General features: G+C 46.3%; 1 pseudogene; it reads left to right on the forward strand.

Moving 5' to 3' along the window:
- Positions 1–6,979: 6,979 nt before the first annotated feature.
- Positions 6,980–7,098, forward strand: LOC134930700 (5S ribosomal RNA; annotated as a pseudogene).
- Positions 7,099–20,352: the final 13,254 nt, after the last annotated feature.

Below are 20,352 nucleotides of genomic sequence, written 5' to 3' on the forward strand. Positions count from 1 at the left end.
TAACCAGCGGTGACCGTGTCCCTTAATAGGTGACACAGCCTTTATACAACCTCCCCCCTTCTACAACCCCCTGGTACCATACAGATAGCTGGAGATTGCTCTGGAGGGACCTAGATCCACTTAGCAGTGAGTGCAGGCAGTAAAAATGGCGCTGAACGCTGCTGGGTCCACTCTGAGGGGAAGCTTCGCCCCCTCAATGGCGCTGTCTTCCCGCTCTTTGAAAGATTATACTGGCTGGAGGATTTGTGCTGGCCTTGATCCACAGACCCCGACAGGCTTGTAGTGGTCAGTGTAGGGTCCGGAGCTGGCTCAAGGCGCCCCTCCCAGCGCCGCACCGCAGTACCGCTGAGCCTTCCAGGAGCGCGGTTAAGACCGCGCTCCTACCCTCTAGCCGCCCTCTTCACATTGTCCCCCCGCTTGCAAGGGGGGACAGTGACTCACTCGCCACACTTCAGCTCCCTGAGGGGGTGGCGGTTGGCTGCCGGGGCGAGCGTTCCCCTGTGGCGGGGCGCGATTGGACCCCTCTGGAGCCCAATGTCCAGTCAGCGGGGGCAGTGGATCAAGACCCTGCAGGGCGGACACTGCTCCCCCCCTCAGTCCCTCGCTGCAGGGAGGCTGTCGCCAGCAGCCTCCCTGTAAAATAACAAACTCTGAAAGAAGAAAGAAAAACTCTGTAGAGCTCCCCTAGCTGTGACCGGCTCCTCCGGGCACATTTTCTAAACTGAGTCTGGTAGGAGGGGCATAGAGGGAGGAGCCAGCCCACACTATTAAACTCTTAAAGTGCCAATGGCTCCTGGTGGACCCATCTATACCACATGGTACTAATATGGACCCCAGCATCCTCTAGGACGTAAGAGAAATAATAGTGTGCCCGATGCATGGCGAGCAGATGCGGTACACTTATATGGTGTCCATGTCGACATACACACAAAAAAACAATGAAAAACGCATGTCGGTATTTTGACCTGTTGCCATTTTACATGTCTGTATTTTGACCTTGTCAGGATTTTGACATTGTGACTAGGCAAGGGGCGATCGGGCACCGGTCAAATTAGTACTGTATTGATATTAGAGAAATATAGATTGGTAAATGCTCAATTAGCTTAGTGATATCATTCAGGTGCTCGAAAGGAAGGGGTATTTCTGAGCAAGAAAAAAAGCAATTGTTTCCCCAGCACACTGAATGGATAACAGTAACCAGATATAAATCCCACATGATAATAGAATTCAGAGATCTTCGTTACACATATTTGCGCAAATGTGTGGTTAAGCCCCAAAGCCGCATCAAGGCCTCTCTGTATATTTGGGGTCCCTAGCGCTATATCTAGGTGCAGGGTGTGGCACCCCAAAACACCAGAATGAGCCAGAAAGCACAGCGTGACATACCAGTGTAAAAAACTATAGTGTTAATAAATTAGTATTTAGGAAGCCGAAGCTATAGAGGGGGTGATACAAAATGAAATGTAATTAAAATGGAGAAATAGTGTTAGAAAATTAATAAGTGAAAAGTGTTAATAGAATGTAAAGGTATGCCACACTAAAGCCATCCAGCTCAGCCAGTCCAGAGGCACCACACCTCACACCTCCATTACCCCAATCTGGGTCTAATATTAACCAGCAAGGAGTCACATGATAATGGCTCCTTACTAAAATATGTCTAAGCTAAGAGCTACTTACCTTGGAGCAACCCCATAATGCTCCATGTGGCATGTCAGGGCCTGCACCTCCTCCTAATGCAGAAACCTCTCTGCCTCTCACAACAGACATATAGATTGGTAAATGCTCAATTAGCTTAGTGATATCATTCAGGTGCTCGAAAAGAAGGGGTATTTCTGAGCAAGAAAAAAAGCAATTGTTTCCCCAGCACACTGAATGGATAACAGTAACCAGATATAAATCCCACATGATAATAGAATTCAGAGATCTTCGTTACACATATTTGCGCAAATGTGTGGTTAAGCCCCAAAGCCGCATCAAGGCCTCTCTGTATATTTGGGGTCCCTAGCGCTATATCTAGGTGCAGGGTGTGGCACCCCAAAACACCAGAATGAGCCAGAAAGCACAGCGTGACATACCAGTGTAAAAAACTATAGTGTTAATAAATTAGTATTTAGGAAGCCGAAGCTATAGAGGGGGTGATACAAAATGAAATGTAATTACAATGGAGAAATAGTGTTAGAAAATTAATAAGTGAAAAGTGTTAATAGAATGTAAAGGTATGCCACACTAAAGCCATCCAGCTCAGCCAGTCCAGAGGCACCACACCTCACACCTCCATTACCCCAATCTGGGTCTAATATTAACCAGCAAGGAGTCACATGATAATGGCTCCTTACTAAAATATGTCTAAGCTAAGAGCTACTTACCTTGGAGCAACCCCATAATGCTCCATGTGGCATGTCAGGGCCTGCACCTCCTCCTAATGCAGAAACCTCTCTGCCTCTCACAACAGACATATAGATTGGTAAATGCTCAATTAGCTTAGTGATATCATTCAGGTGCTCGAAAGGAAGGGGTATTTCTGAGCAAGAAAAAAAGCAATTGTTTCCCCAGCACACTGAATGGATAACAGTAACCAGATATAAATCCCACATGATAATAGAATTCAGAGATCTTCGTTACACATATTTGCGCAAATGTGTGGTTAAGCCCCAAAGCCGCATCAAGGCCTCTCTGTATATTTGGGGTCCCTAGCGCTATATCTAGGTGCAGGGTGTGGCACCCCAAAACACCAGAATGAGCCAGAAAGCACAGCGTGACATACCAGTGTAAAAAACTATAGTGTTAATAAATTAGTATTTAGGAAGCCGAAGCTATAGAGGGGTGATACAAAATGAAATGTAATTAAAATGGAGAAATAGTGTTAGAAAATTAATAAGTGAAAAGTGTTAATAGAATGTAAAGGTATGCCACACTAAAGCCATCCAGCTCAGCCAGTCCAGAGGCACCACACCTCACACCTCCATTACCCCAATCTGGGTCTAATATTAACCAGCAAGGAGTCACATGATAATGGCTCCTTACTAAAATATGTCTAAGCTAAGAGCTACTTACCTTGGAGCAACCCCATAATGCTCCATGTGGCATGTCAGGGCCTGCACCTCCTCCTAATGCAGAAACCTCTCTGCCTCTCACAACAGACATATAGATTGGTAAATGCTCAATTAGCTTAGTGATATCATTCAGGTGCTCGAAAGGAAGGGGTATTTCTGAGCAAGAAAAAAAGCAATTGTTTCCCCAGCACACTGAATGGATAACAGTAACCAGATATAAATCCCACATGATAATAGAATTCAGAGATCTTCGTTACACATATTTGCGCAAATGTGTGGTTAAGCCCCAAAGCCGCATCAAGGCCTCTCTGTATATTTGGGGTCCCTAGCGCTATATCTAGGTGCAGGGTGTGGCACCCCAAAACACCAGAATGAGCCAGAAAGCACAGCGTGACATACCAGTGTAAAAAACTATAGTGTTAATAAATTAGTATTTAGGAAGCCGAAGCTATAGAGGGGGTGATACAAAATGAAATGTAATTAAAATGGAGAAATAGTGTTAGAAAATTAATAAGTGAAAAGTGTTAATAGAATGTTGGGGTATGCCACACTAAAGCCATCCAGCTCAGCCAGTCCAGAGGCACCACACCTCACACCTCCATTACCCCAATCTGGGTCTAATATTAACCAGCAAGGAGTCACATGATAATGGCTCCTTACTAAAATATGTCTAAAGCCCAGTACTCACGGGCCGATCAAGGAGAGATGCGTGCTGAGCGAACCGCTCAGCACACATCTCTCCTGCCGCTCAGCACAGCGCGATCTGTGCTGAGCGTGCGGGGGGAGACGGGGGGGCCGCTCACTTCACCCAGCGGGTGAGGTGAGCGACCCGCTAGATTGGCCTGCATGCAGGCCAATCTAGCAGCGGCGATAGCGATGTGCGGGGCCGCGCATCGCTATCGCCGAGGGGGCTACACACGGAGCGATCCTGCCGATATTCTAAGCAATCTAGTCAGATTGCTTAGAATATCGCTCCGTGAGTACCCCCCTTAAGCTAAGAGCTACTTACCTTGGAGCAACCCCATAATGCTCCATGTGGCATGTCAGGGCCTGCACCTCCTCCTAATGCAGAAACCTCTCTGCCTCTCACAACAGACATATAGATTGGTAAATGCTCAATTAGCTTAGTGATATCATTCAGGTGCTCGAAAGGAAGGGGTATTTCTGAGCAAGAAAAAAAGCAATTGTTTCCCAGCACACTGAATGGATAACAGTAACCAGATATAAATCCCACATGATAATAGAATTCAGAGATCTTCGTTACACATATTTGTGCAAATGTGTGGTTAAGCCCCAAAGCCGCATCAAGGCCTCTCTGTATATTTGGGGTCCCTAGCGCTATATCTAGGTGCAGGGTGTGGCACCCCAAAACACCAGAATGAGCCAGAAAGCACAGCGTGACATACCAGTGTAAAAAACTATAGTGTTAATAAATTAGTATTTAGGAAGCCGAAGCTATAGAGGGGGTGATACAAAATGAAATGTAATTAAAATAGAGAAATAGTGTTAGAAAATTAATAAGTGAAAAGTGTTAATAGAATGTAAAGGTATGCCACACTAAAGCCATCCAGCTCAGCCAGTCCAGAGGCACCACACCTCACACCTCCATTACCCCAATCTGGGTCTAATATTAACCAGCAAGGAGTCACATGATAATGGCTCCTTACTAAAATATGTCTAAGCTAAGAGCTACTTACCTTGGAGCAACCCCATAATGCTCCATGTGGCATGTCAGGGCCTGCACCTCCTCCTAATGCAGAAACCTCTCTGCCTCTCACAACAGGCATATAGATTGGTAAATGCTCAATTAGCTTAGTGATATCATTCAGGTGCTCGAAAGGAAGGGGTATTTCTGAGCAAGAAAATAAGCAATTGTTTCCCCAGCACACTGAATGGATAACAGTAACCAGATATAAATCCCACATGATAATAGAATTCAGAGATCTTCGTTACACATATTTGCGCAAATGTGTGGTTAAGCCCCAAAGCCGCATCAAGGCCTCTCTGTATATTTGGGGTCCCTAGCGCTATATCTAGGTGCAGGGTGTGGCACCCCAAAACACCAGAATGAGCCAGAAAGCACAGCGTGACATACCAGTGTAAAAAACTATAGTGTTAATAAATTAGTATTTAGGAAGCCGAAGCTATAGAGGGGGTGATACAAAATTAAATGTAATTAAAATGGAGAAATAGTGTTAGAAAATTAATAAGTGAAAAGTGTTAATAGAATGTAAAGGTATGCCACACTAAAGCCATCCAGCTCAGCCAGTCCAGAGGCACCACACCTCACACCTCCATTACCCCAATCTGGGTCTAATATTAACCAGCAAGGAGTCACATGATAATGGCTCCTTACTAAAATATGTCTAAGCTAAGAGCTACTTACCTTGGAGCAACCCCATAATGCTCCATGTGGCATGTCAGGGCCTGCACCTCCTCCTAATGCAGAAACCTCTCTGCCTCTCACAACAGACATATAGATTGGTAAATGCTCAATTAGCTTAGTGATATCATTCAGGTGCTCGAAAGGAAGGGGTATTTCTGAGCAAGAAAAAAAGCAATTGTTTCCCCAGCACACTGAATGGATAACAGTAACCAGATATAAATCCCACATGATAATAGAATTCAGAGATCTTCGTTACACATATTTGCGCAAATGTGTGGTTAAGCCCCAAAGCCGCATCAAGGCCTCTCTGTATATTTGGGGTCCCTAGCGCTATATCTAGGTGCAGGGTGTGGCACCCCAAAACACCAGAATGAGCCAGAAAGCACAGCGTGACATACCAGTGTAAAAAACTATAGTGTTAATAAATTAGTATTTAGGAAGCCGAAGCTATAGAGGGGGTGATACAAAATGAAATGTAATTAAAATGGAGAAATAGTGTTAGAAAATTAATAAGTGAAAAGTGTTAATAGAATGTAAAGGTATGCCACACTAAAGCCATCCAGCTCAGCCAGTCCAGAGGCACCACACCTCACACCTCCATTACCCCAATCTGGGTCTAATATTAACCAGCAAGGAGTCACCTGACGATGCCCTGACCTGCCTCTCTATTTCTAATTTTGGTGACCATAAGCCCACTGCTGTTCTGTGTACAAAGTGCACAGACAGCAACACCTTATGTGCATTTATTAACATGCTTTGTTAGACCAATGTGATTAGATCTGTGTAGCACACATACAGATCTCTGTCATAGCGCTGGTGACCGCAAGCCCACTGTGGTTCTGTGGACATTGTGCACAGACAGCAACACTTGATGTGCATTTATTAATTTGCTTTTTTCTACTATATGTGATCAGACCTGTGTAGCACACATACAGTTCATTGTTATAGTGCTACTACCTAAAAGCAAAACTTATATAGTATACAATCTTCCCCTCATCCCTTTTCTTCTTTCCTGATTTTCTAAAAACAAGTATCTGGTAACTAATTTACATTGGTATGCTGAGCTTTTACCAGCAGAGGCCAGTATATTGTCACAAAATTATTTCATTCACTGTGATCCTCAGCACGTGTTTTTGAATTACTACATTTATCCTAGGATGTATGATGATTATTGTTGTGACTTTTCAAATTTATGTTCAAAATATCATGTGGATTTCTCTGAGAACATATATAATCTCATTCTACTTCAACTCCTTACTAGTCTGTTGTGACAATTTTTCACTGATAATTTAATCATATATTTCATACCCCTTGTTCACACTTTACTATTTTTTCGTGGACTCTCATCTGCGATTCACGGAGCACAATACCACAGATGTGGGATTTGATGAGCTGTGTCTAACGTAGAAAGCAGACCCACCCATTTGTACTATACTAATTCATCACTTTCCTTGTGTATACTGTTTTCATTTTCTTTCATTCCTCTCTCTCTCTTTTCTTTTTCTTCTTTTTTCTTATTAGGTGCACTGGCATGTAAATTCTCTACTATCATACCACGCTGCCAATGCCCGATCTCATCCGATCTTGGAAGCCAAACAGCGTTGGGCCGGGTTAGTACCGGGAGAGGAGACTTCCTGCGAATACCCGGTGTTGTAGAGCAGGGATTATTTCCCTCCCCATGTGAGTTGCGACGCCAACAGCAGTATCACCACTAACTCTTACTTCCCTCTCTTCATTTGAGACTTACGACCAATTTTTGTAATTCTTTGTGGCTTACGTTAGGAAGACAGGTCCTGTTTAATGCAGGAGACCATCCATCTTTGAATTAAGTAGCCCTAGTGGGACGTACTTATCAAATAATTCTTATGACCACTCCTTGGTTCCATCAATACAGATATTCTGTACTGGTCAGGGGAAATGGGGGTAAGACGAACCAATGTCTACAACCATTCCAATCACATTTGTGATTAAACAGACCAGAACATTTTTTTAAATTGTTATCAACACACTTTTTTTTTCTCTTATATGGATCAGCTATATGGGTACTTACATTATAAATGTCAACATTAAAAGTTATGTTTTAAGTATTTCTCTTTATATGGTATAGGAATTTTCTTTTCTTTCTAAGAGTGCGCCCACACAAGAGCCTTCTTTTTCTCCCCTTTTTTCTAGGATTTTGACATTGTCGGGATTTTGACCGTCGGTCAATTGCTGTCGGGATTTTGACCGGAGGTATTTCATACCGATCCCCAGGGGAGGGCAGACAGAGTTTCACTCCCAAGGATGGCAAGAGAGACACAGAGATTGGAGCCAACCCACACACAGCGCCCTTCAGGTAAAAAGGTGATCCCCTACCAGCGCTGACTGTGCACCTTAATAGGTTACACAGTCTGTATTTAGCCTCCCCCCCTTCTACATCCCCCTGGTACCGTGAGAGATAGCTGGAGTTGCTGTGGAGGGACTTGCTCTTCCTGGACAGCGTTGTGCAGGCAGGAAAATGGCACTGAACGCTGTTGGGTCCGCTCTGAGAAGCTCCGCCCCCAAAATGGTGCCGTCTTCCCGCTCTTCACAATGATTATACTGGCCTGAGGATAATGCTGGGTGAGATCCACGGACCCCGACAGGCTTTCTGACCAGTGCAGGGTTTAGGCGTTGGCTCAGGGCGCCTCCTCACAGCGCCGCAAAGTGTGCTTCTGAGCTCCAGAGCGCGGTTAATACCGCGCTCCCTACCCTGTTGCCGCCATCTTCAAACTGGCCCCCCGCTTGCCAGGGGGGTCGGTGACTCACTCGTCACCAATCTTCTGGCTCTGTAAGGGGGTGGCGGCATGCTGCTGTGGTGAGAGATCCCCTGTGGCGGGGAACGATCTATCCCCTCCGGAGCTCAGTGTCCTGCCAGCGGAGATAGTGGTTCAGACCCCGCAGGGCGGACACTACTCCCCCCTTAAGTCCCACGAAGCAGGGAGGCTGTTGCCAGCAGCCTCCCTGTAAAATAATAAACTCTACAAAAACTTTTTTCTAAAGAACTTCTGTAGAACTTCCCTAGCTGTGACCGGCTCCTCCGGGCACGTTTTCTAAACTGAGTCTGGTAGGAGGGGCATAGAGGGAAGAGCCAGCTCATAGTCTCAAACACATAAAGTGCCAATGGCTCCTGGTGGACCCGTCTATACCCCATGGTACTAATGTGGACCCCAGCATCCTCTCGGACGTAAGAGAAATATATTTATTGAAACATATAAAGGAAAACATTAATATTGTATAGTACAAGACAGGCATATAAGATACAATAGGAGGAAAGGTATGATCAGTAGTAATAGGGTACATTCTAGAAAATAAAATTGAGTATATCCCATTCCGTCAATTCTCATAATTTTTCAATATATACAGCAGTGACACGTAAAAGCTTTTGTTCAGCAAGGCCAGGTTGAATAGAGACAGTGGGGGTAATTCCGAGTTGATCGTAGCTGTGCAAAGTTTTGCACAGCTACTATCAACTTTCCTGACATGCGGGGGGACGCCCAGCACAGGGCTAGTCTGCCCCGCATGTCAGTCTGGCCCGCACAGCGGCGATGCCTTTGCACTTCAGGAGTAACTCTACTTCTCGCTCCCTGGCCCGCAGCGGCTGCATATGACGTCACGCAGCCGCTGCGGCCCGCCCCCCGTTCGGTCCGGCCACGCCTGCGTTGGCCGGACCACGCATACGAAACGGCAGCCAAACGCCGCTGTTTTGCCCCCTCCCGCCCATCGATTGCCTCTGCCGGTCAATCAGGCAGAGGCGATCGCTGTCCTGCCACGACTGTCGGCTGTGCCACATGCGCAGGCGCACAAAGGCGCAGGCGCACAAAGGTGCCGGCGCATGTGCAGCAGGGACCCGTTCGCTCTGCTGCATGAAAACGCAGCGAGCGAACGGGTCGGAATGACCCCCTATGTTAAAACGGGAAGTCCCATTTTCCAACACATACATGTTGTACCATGTGGTTAATCTAACTAATTTCCGGATGCCATTCTTTTCCATATCTGGTAAGTAAGAATGTATGGCAGCCATACATCAAAACACTTGGATTATTTATTATTATTTATTACCAGTTATTTATATAGCGCACACATATTCCGCAGCACTTTACAGAGAATATTTGCCCATTCGCATCAGTCCCTGCCCCAGTGCAGCTTACAATCTATATTCCCTATCATATGTACACGCACATACATTCATGATAGGGTTAATTTTGTTGGGAGCCAATTAATCTACCAGTATATTTTTGGATTGTGGGAGGAAACCGGAGTACCCGGAGGAAACCCACGCAAGTACGGGGAGATTATACAAACTCCACACAGTTAGGCCATGATGGATGCTCTTGACTCCATATCTAAAGTACACTCGACCCAATCCATATGATACACATAATGTAGCCTGGGTAGCATAAGTGACATAGAGGTTTGGGCAGGTTGTATCCATTGGGACAGGATAGTTTTTTAGCCGTGGCTGCTATCTTAGCCAAAAGGAGATGAACAACCGTTTTTGGTGTAGGAGTAAGGGATGGAGAGTAGTAATTCCACATGGCCCATGCCATAGTAACTGTGAATGGAATGTGGAGAGTATTTGTAATGTAAGTTTGGTTGTCAGTCCAAAATTGTTGTACTATAGTACACGTCCATAAACAACGGGTGATGTCGGCATCAGGTAATGAACATGTAAAACAGTTGGAGTCATTAGACACCCAAGTTATGCATCGTAATTTCGTGGAATAATAGACCCTATGCAATATTTTATATTGCATTTCTGCGAAAGAGGCCGAAACCAATTGTTTATATAGTTGGACTGACAGTCTAACTAAATCTTGGGATATGAGATCGGGGAAATATATGTTATGGTAAGACCTTACTGTTGATAACTGTATTTCTCCTAAGTCCACAGGATAATAGTGGGATATGATGAAGCGACAGTGGATTTGCACCAATCGGTCAAAACTTTCTGGCCTACCAGCATGCAATGGGCCCGCCCATATATTCCTGCCTCCTGGCTCAGGCAAATCAGTTGTATTCCAAAGCTCAAGGCAGGAGCATCATAGATAGCACTAATCAGGCGATAAGAACACATATGCACACCCTTCCGTACAAGAAGGAAGTGGTTAGTGAGTAAAAGGATCCTCAAATCACGTGCGTCAGGGTGGGATCCCTATAGATCCTGTGGACTTAGGAGAAATACCGTTATCAACGGTAAGTTCTTACCATAACATATATTTCTCCAGCAGGGTCCACAGGTTATCCACAGGAAAACAATGGGAATTCAGCGTCATGAGAGGCAAAGGTATCCATCGCCTAATGTCTAATAAATGTGTTAATGGAAGACCATGTGGCTGCCTTACATATCTGTTGTGCTGCCCATGATGGACCTACCTTACGAGTAGAGTGAGCAAAGACATTAGCTGGAACAGGGAGATCAGCTTGAGAATATGCTTATGAAATAGTCATTATGAAGCCATCTTCCCAGTGTCTGCTTGTCAGCAGGCCATCCTCTCTTGTGAAATCCATAGAGAATGAAGAGAGAATCTGTCTTTCTGATGGCACTGGCACGATCCACGTAGATCCTTAATGCATGGACCACGTCCAGTGATGCATCTCCCGCGGAAAGGCCCGGTAGCTGGAAAGCCAGGACTACAGTTTCTTCATTAAGGTGGAATTTAGACAGCACCTTTGGAAGATACCCAGATCTAGTTCTTAGAACTGCTTTATCTGGATAAAAAATCAGAAATGGGGGACGACATGATAAAGCCCCTAAATCTGATACTCTTCTAGCTGACGCCATAGCCAGTAGAAAGAGAACTTTAGCTGTCAACCATTTAAGATCCACTTTATTAAGTGGTTCAAATGGGGAAACTTGAAGGGCTTTCAGGACTAGACTTAAGTGTCAAGGCACTGTAGGAGGAACAAAAGGAGGTTGAATGTGCAGCATTCCCTGGAAAAAAGTATGCACATCCTGTAAGTTGGTAATTTTCTTTTGGAACCATACAGTCAGTGCCAACACTTGCACTCTCAAGGAAGCCACCTTCAAACCTTTATCCATTCCTGCCTGAAGGAATGCTAAGACCCTGGAAACTTTGAAAGACTTAGGGTCCATTTTCCGTTCACTGCACCAATGAATATAGGTTTGCCATATTCGGTGATAAATGCGATCTGAGGAAGGTTTCTTTGCTCTGAGCATAGTTTGAATTACCTGTTGTGAGAATCCTCTTGACTTCAGGATAGTTTCAAGAGCCAGGCCGTCAAAGACAGTCGACCCAGATGTCTGTGATAACAAGGACCCTGCCTCAGTAGATCTGGATGTTGAGTGAGCAGAAGTGGAGCGTCCATCGACATTCTCTGCAGAACTGTGTACCAATGCCTTCTGGGCCAGGCCGGAGCTATTAGTATCACGGCACCTTCCCCTTGCTTTATTTTTCTCACCACCCTTGGTAATAGGGTGATTGGAGGAAACACATAAGCCAGATGAAAGCCCCATCTCACCGACAGGGCATCCACAAAGATCGCTCTGGGATCCTTTATTCTTGACCCATATGCGAGCACTTTGTTGTTCAGATGGGATGCCATGAGATCTATCTCTGGCAACCCCCACTTCTCTGCTAGTCTGGAAGACCTCTGGGTGTAGTGCCCATTCGCTTGCCCGAATGGTGTGTCGACTGAGAAAGTCCGCTTCCCAGTTTAGGACTCCCGGAACGAACACTGTGGACAAGGCTGAAAGATGAAGTTCTGCCCACTTTAGTATGTGACTTACCTCCTTCATTGCTTTTCGGCTGCGAGTTCCTCCCTGATGGTTGAGGTACGCTACTGCCGTTGCATTGTCCGAGCGGATCTGGACCGGTTTTCCCCGAAGAATGTCCTTTGCCTGAATCAGTGTCATGTATATGGCCCGAAGTTACAATATATTTGTTGGCAGGAAACCTTCCTTGGTCCATTGCCCCTGGAAACACAACCTTCCTGACACTGCTCCCCAGCCCTGGAGACTGGTATCTGTCGTCAGAATTTCCCAATCTTATATCCAAAAGGGTCTCCCCTTGTCCAGATGGGATGTATGTAGCCACCAGGCTAATGACCTTCTTACTTCTATCGTAAGAACCATAGTGTTTTTATCGTCTGATGCAACCCATTCCATTTGGCAAGAATCAGACGCTGCAGAGGCCTCGAGTGGAATTGTGCATACTCCACCATATCGAATGATGACACCATCAAACCCATCACATGCATTGCTGCGTGAATGGATACCCTTTGACTGTGTAACAAGTCCTGAATCCTTGACTTAACCTTGGATATCTTGTTCAGAGGTAACATTACTCTATGAAGACTTGAATCCAGTACAGCCCCCAAGTGAGTCATCCGCTGTGATGGTACCAGAGACTATTTTGCCCAATTTATGAGCCACCCGTGCTTCTGCAGACATGTGATTGTCTGTTGCAGATGACATAGGAGCAATTCCTGCGACTGTGCCACGATTAAAAGATCGTCGAGGTATGGAAAAAATAGGATTTTAATACCTACCGGTAAATCCTTTTCTCTTAGTCCGTAGAGGATGCTGGGCTCACTTCAAGAACCATGGGGTATAGACGGGATCCGCAGGAGACATGGGCACTTTAAGACTTTCAAAGGGTGTATCACTGACCTGGTTTGAGGAGGTTGTGGACTCGGGGTTTCTTCCGATGACCGGGAAGTGGAACCGCAACTGGGCCGCAGCAGAGATGGCCGGATGTAAGTCTTCCTCATGCAGGATCAGATCGGCGGACAGGAGGCACGTGCGGACGCTGAAGGTCTCCTGAAAGAGAGAACTTGACAGGTGCTGGTGAATCACAGAAAATACTAGGTGCTGGAGGCACGGAGGTGCTTGGAGGTAAGGAGGTGCTTCAGGCACGGAGGTGCTTGGAGGCACGGAGGTGCTTGGAGGCACGGAGGTGCTGGAGGCACGGAGGTGCTGGAGGCACGGAGGTGCTTGGAGGCAGTGCTGGAGGCACGGAGGTGCTTGGAGGCACGGAGGTGCTTGGAGGCACGGAGGTGCTGGAGGCACGGAGGTGTTTAAAGGCACGGAGGTGCTGGAGGCACGGAGGTGCTGGAGGCATGGAGGTGCTTGGAGGCACGGAGGTGCTGGAGGCACGGAGCACTGGAGATCACAGGTACAGTAGAACGATGATACTCAGGCGCCGGAGCACTGCCCGACGTCTGAATTTAAACTTCCCGCCAGGGCCTGATTGGAGGATGGGCCGATGACGTCACCCGCAGCTCCCGAGGACGTCGGACATGGAGGCCGGCTAGACGGAGCGCCGGACGCCGGGACCTGCCAGCGAGGATGGCCGCACGGAGACCCAGCGCGCCTGGAGAGGTAAGTACGAAGACCGCGGCGCCGTGACAGTACCCCCTCCTCTAGGAGTGACCCCTGGACACTTTCCCGGCTTCGTAGGATGTCTAGCATGGAAGATCCGGACTAGTCGAGGAGCCGAGACCTCAGAAGCCTTTATCCAACTTCTCTCCTCAGGACCATATCCTTTCCATTCCACCAGATATTGCAGATTCTTGTGAAGGTAACGCGAGTCTAGAATATTTCTGATCTCGAAGTCTGTTCCTGTTTCAGTCTCCACTGAGGTGGGGCTAGAGGTCTTTGAATGGAAACGATTAAGGACGAGAGGACGAAGAAGAGAAACATGGAAGGCGTTAGGTATACGTAGGTGCGAAGGTAAACCCAGCTTGCAGACCACAGGATTCAGGACTCGTAGCACAGGGTAAGGACCGATGAATCTTGGAGCAAACTTCATGGTGGGCACCTTCAACCGGAGATTACGTGTGGACAGCCATACCCTGTCGCCAACCTTGTATTGTGGAGCGGCTCGCCGTTTCTTATCCGCAAAGAACTTGTACCGGACTGAAACCTTCTTAAGATTAGCATGAACCTTACTCCAAATTTGTCTGAAGTGTAGTAGAGTGGACGTTACGGCTGGAACCTTTTCCATCGGAAGGATTGGTAATTCTGGAACACGTGGATGGAACCCATAGTTGCTGAAAAATGGAGATTCACCAGTGGAAGAATGAAACGAATGATTATGGGCGAACTCCGCCCAAGGTAACAACTCCACCCAGTTGTCCTGTGAAGGGGAGAGATAAAGACGGAGGAAAGTCTCTAGATCTTGATTGACTCGTTCCGTTTGTCCATTCGTTTGGGGATGATAAGCGGACAAAAACTTAAGTTTAATCTGTAGAGTCGAACAGAGGGCTTTCCAAAACCTTGCGGTGAACTGTACCCCACGATCAGAGACTATTTCCTGTGGCAACCCATGCAACCGAAAATGTTCTTGGATGAACAGTAGAGCTAGTGTCGGGGCTGTCGGTAGACCAGTCAAAGGAACGAAGTGTGCCATCTTCGAAAAACGGTCGACGATTACCCAAACGGTGTTGCAACCCTTGGAATGGGGCAAGTCAGTGATGAAGTCCATGGAAATATGAGTCCAGGGTTTCATAGGAATGGACAGAGGACGAAGCAACCCAGCAGGGGGTAAACGGGGAGATTTATGCTGTGTACACTGGGGACAGGAATTAACGTAATCCTGCACATCCTTCCTCGTGGAGTCCCACCAGTAAGATCTTTGCAGAAACTTGTACATCATCTGGGCGCCGGGATGACCGGAGAATTTGGAGATATGGGCCCACTGAAGTATCCTCGACCGGAATTTGACCGGTACGGACATTCTTCCAGGAAGAGGGCCTGGAGTAGTCGAGGCAGCAGAGACAGAAATTGGATTTAGAATTAAACTCCGTTCAAAGGAATCCTCATCATCTGTGGGAGTTTGTGAACGGGACAGTGCATCCGCTTTGGTATTGAAAGTCCCGGCTCGGTACTTGATAACAAAAGAAAATCGAGTGAAGAAGAGTGCCCATCTAGCTTGGCGAGGATTCAAGCACTGTGCGGTTTTGATATACAACAAATTTTTGTGATCAGTGTAAATGGTAGTCACATGTTTGGCCCCCTCTAAGAGATATCTCCACTCTTCCAAGGCAGATTTAATCGCCAAGAGTTCCTGCTCTCCAATAGTGTAATTCCGTTCAGCCGGAGAGAATTTACGAGAGTGAAAGCCGCACGGATGTAATTTCTTATCTGAGGCATACTGAGAGAGAACGGCCCCAACTCCGATTGAGGATGCGTCGACTTCTAGGAAGAAAGGTTCCTCGAAATTTGGTTGTTGGAGTACTGGAGCAGACATAAAAGCTGATTTCAAGTGGGAAAAGGCCTCTATGGCTTCGGGAGACCACAACCCCGGGTTGGAACCCTTTCTCGTTAGGGCGGTAATGGGTGCAACAATGGTGGAGAAACCTCTAATGAACTTTCTATAATAGTTCGCAAAACCCAGGAACCTTTGTATTGCTTTCAAGGAGAGTGGCTGTGCCCAGTCCCGAATGGCAGAGAGTTTCTCCGGATCCATGCGAAGCTCCTTCCCCGAGATAATATAACCGAGGAACGGTATTGATGTTACTTCGAAGGTACACTTGGACATCTTGGCATAGAGATGATTCTCACGTAGACGGCGGAGTACCTCTTTGACTTGTATTCTGTGTTCAGCAAGGTCTTTTGAAAAAATCAGGATGTCATCCAAATACACCACGACACTTAGGTATAACATGTCTCGGAAGATTTCGTTGACGAATCCCTGGAAGACAGCAGGAGCATTGCTAAGACCGAACGGCATCACCAGATACTCATAATGCCCATCCCAGGTATTGAAGGTGGTCTTCCATTCATCTCCCTCTCTGATGCGTATAAGGTTATAGGCCCCCCTCAAATCGAGCTTGGAAAAAACATGGGCACCACGAACTCTATCAAACAGCTCTGTGATTAGAGGCAAGGGGTATTTATTTTTGATGGTAATATCATTTAAGCCGCGGTAGTCGATACATGGTCTTAACCCTCCGTCCTTTTTTTTCACGAAGAAAAAGCCCGCTCCAGCCGGGGAAGTAGAGGGGCGGATGAATCCCTTGTGAAGATTGGTTTTGATATAGTCAGACATAGCCTGTGTCTCAGGGAGGGACAGAGGATAAATGCGACCCCGAGGCGGCATTTTCCCAGGGATAAGGTCAATGGGGTGGTAACTGGTCGGCTGCTTGTTCCGAAAACACATCTCTAAATTCTTGGTACGCCTCTGGAATAGGTTCCTCCTCCGCCTTAGAAGAAACACGAAGTGGACAGACAGGGGTGAGACAGTTAGCGTGACAAAAAGAACCCCAAGACCGAATCTGTGCGGTCTTCCAATCGATATGGGGATTGTGACTTTTGAGCCAAGGTATTCCGAGAACCAGATCGTGATGTATTTCCGGGATCACCAGGAACACCAAATATTCTTGATGTAGAGCCCCGACCTGTAGTTTAACTGGAACCATACGTTCTGTTATGATACCCTTGGATATCCTAGTACCATTGATGGCTGTCAAGGAAATAGGCCGTTCGATGGACCGTACTTCCAAATTCAGGCTTTGGACACAGAGGGAAGAAACGAAATTCCCCGAAGCTCCAGAGTCCAACAGGGCTTCAAAAGACTTGGAAGTAGCCTTGGTGATTAACGTTACAGGAAGCAAACAGTCCGAAGTGGGAGAAGATTTGGTCGTAACCCCCAACTTGACTCCTCCAGAACAAGCTAGGCCTTCTCGTTTCCCGGACGGGATTTGCAGGACTTGATGAAGTGACCCGCAGCTCCGCAGTACAGGCAGAGCTTACCCTCATGACGACGCTGCCGCTCCTCCGGGGACAATCGGGATCGGTTAATCTGCATGGGTTCGTCCGTGTCAGGTCCGGGTGTTTTTGTGAATCCGTTAACCCGGAACCAACCACAGGTGTAGGTGCTGGGCTATGAAGAAAGCAGGGAGGACGAAGAAAGTTCCGATTCATATATTTATTCAAAATAATAATTCAGTAAAGGGTTAACTGACAAGTTGGTAATCATCATATTATACTGAAGTATTGCAGGAATAATATGCAAGAGAAAACTCAAAAATAAATAAAAGAAATGTTCATGGAAACATATGCAAAACAAGCTGAAGAATAAATGTTGGATTGTCCAAATATAAACAAGCTTTGATGCAGAACTGCAGAATGTGATTAACTGGATAATGCAGACATGAAGAGATAACTGTAAGGATTTGCAATGGAGTTTTGAGAGTTAACTGAGAGACTGAAGAATTATCCTTGTTATGACAACATAGCAAATATAAACAAACTTTGATGCTGAACTGTAGAATGTTATTAACTGGATAATGCAGACATGAAGAGATAACTGTAAGGGTTTGCAATGGAGTTTTGAGAGTTAACTGAGAGACTGTGAAGAATTATCCTTGTTATGACAACATAGCAAATATAAACAAACTTTGATGCTGAACTGTAGAATGTTATTAACTGGATAATGCAGACATGAAGAGATAACTGTAAGGATTAGCAATGAAGCTTTGAGAGTTAACTGAGAGACTGTGATGAATTATCCTTGTAATGACAACATAGCAAAAGTACTGAATTGGGTTACTTGCGGGTTCCGGAGATCACTGTGAAACTGTAGTAGAAGACAAGGTGATGAATGGGTTAAATGCAGAGTTGAACAAACGAACAGCTGAGAGAAATGAGATCCTGCAGACTTTGTAGGATAGGCAGACTGACAAGGTAACCTCATGCAGGACACTGGGAATCCAAGTATTTCCAATAGGTGTGCAATTGACTGATAGCACAATGGAGAGCCGGTAGATCTTTGGCAGTGAAGGCTGCAAACGGACCTCTGGGAACGGAGGCGATATCTGGACCACGGGAATCACACAGGAATGCACGGAGAGAGTTCAGAGCTAGAGCACAGCTTTGATACAACAAAGCACTGGCCCAGAGTGACATAAACCCAGCCTACTTAAAGGCAGCACAAGCACGGGATTGGCTTACACCTGCCCACAGGTGTTTTCACAAGTGCTCAGTATTAGCTATTTGGTCTCCAACATGGCCACCTCCTATACAGCAGACACACCGCAGTGCCTTAGGCCATTTGGTCCCCGCACTCACAGTTCCCAGACTCTGCATCACCTGTGCCATTGATCACGCCGTGTCCCCACACGGGCGCACAGCACCGCAAGCAACCGCACTGGCAATGGATGAACCCCAGAACCCGCAGAGGTGAGAGACCGGTTCGTGACAGTACCCCCTCTTCTACGGGTGGTCTCCGAACACCTTTGAACCTTGTCAGGATTTTTGGAGAAGTATTTCTGTACCAGTCTTGGAGCATGAACATCTTCAGAGAAAACCCAGGATCTCTCCTCCGGACCGTAACCCTTCCAGTCGACCAGAAACTGTAAACGACCATATCGGGAACGTGAGTCCACAATCTCTTTAACTTCAAATTCCTCATTCTGCAAAGAGTGAACTTTAGGAGATTTGGACTGGGTAGTACGGAACTTATTGAGAATCAAAGGCTTCAGTAAAGATGTATGAAAGGCGTTAGGAATTCTCAAAGACGGTGGCAATTTGACTTTGTATGACACAAGGTTGAGTACCTTTACAATGGGAAATGGACCAATAAACCTGAGAGCAAATTTCTTAGAAGGAACTTTGAACTTGAGATTGCGCGTAGAAATCCAAACTTGGTCTCCCACTTAGTAATTCGGTACAGCTTTACGTTTTCTATCTGCAAAAGATTTATAACGAGTGGAAGTTTTGACCAAGGACTTACGTACACAACTCCAGATGCTAGATAGACGTTGAAGCTCTTGATCTGCTGCTGGAACCTCTAGGGCTGGCAAAGGATGAAACTCTGGTGGAGAACTTCTTGGACTCTTATGTTGGGCACATTTAGGACATGCTGCTATAAACTCTTGGACATCGGCTTTGAGACGTGGCCACCAATAAGACTGTTGAATAAATTCGAGAGTCTTTAGAACCCCATGATGACCCATGAAGGAAGAGGAGTGAGCCCAGGTAAGCAGCCGTTTTCGGAGACTTGTGGCAACAAAGGTCTTGCCAGGCGGAGGAACTGGAGAGGTTCGAGTCATTAAAAAGGACGTAGGATTCACAATGGCTTGATTCGTGGTAGCATCATTTAATTCAGAAGAAGCAAAGGGCCGGGAAAGGGCATCTGCCTTTTTGTTCTGAGACCCTGGACGATAGGTGAGTTTGAAATCAAATCGTGAGAAGAAAAGCGCCCATCGAGCTTGTCGTGGATTCAAACACTGAGCTGACTGCAGATATAGAAGATTCTTATGATCAGTATAAACTGTAATGCGATGTTGAGCTCCTTCTAGAAGGTATCTCCACTCCTCAAATGCCAACTTGATGGCAAGTAACTCTTGGTCACCGATTGCATAATTACGTTCTGCCGGGAGGAACTTACGGGAGAAATATCCGCAGGGATGGACCTTTTTATCTTCAAAGACTTGTGACAACACAGCTCCTACTGCTTCTGTAGATGCATGCACCTCTAATAGAAAGGGACGATTCAACTCAGGCTGTCGAAGAATGGGGGCTGACACAAAGGCTTGCTTTAAATCAGAGAAGGCTTTGATTGCTTCAGAAGACCAGTTCGTAGGATTTGCTCCCTTGCGAGTTAGGGCTGTGATAGGAGCAGCTAACGTAGAATAATTCTTAATGAATCTCCTATAGAAATTAGCAAAACCAAGAAATCGCTGAATCCCCTTGAGAGTTGTAGGAGTGGACCAATCCCGGATAGCTCGCGTCTCTGGGATGGATAGCGGATGAATTTGTCCCCTAGGAGGGGTCTTGCCCGGAACCAGGACGACTGGGCAGTCCCATTCACTATGAGGAGGTAGAGAGTCTGCTGCTTGCTTACTGGAAACATCCACAAGGGATTGATACACCGGAGGTAGATCGGAAAGGCTAATTGACCGAAGAGGTACAATTGCAGCTACACA

This window comes from Pseudophryne corroboree, chromosome 5, assembly GCF_028390025.1.
Source record: "Pseudophryne corroboree isolate aPseCor3 chromosome 5, aPseCor3.hap2, whole genome shotgun sequence".
NCBI lineage: Eukaryota > Metazoa > Chordata > Amphibia > Anura > Myobatrachidae > Pseudophryne > Pseudophryne corroboree.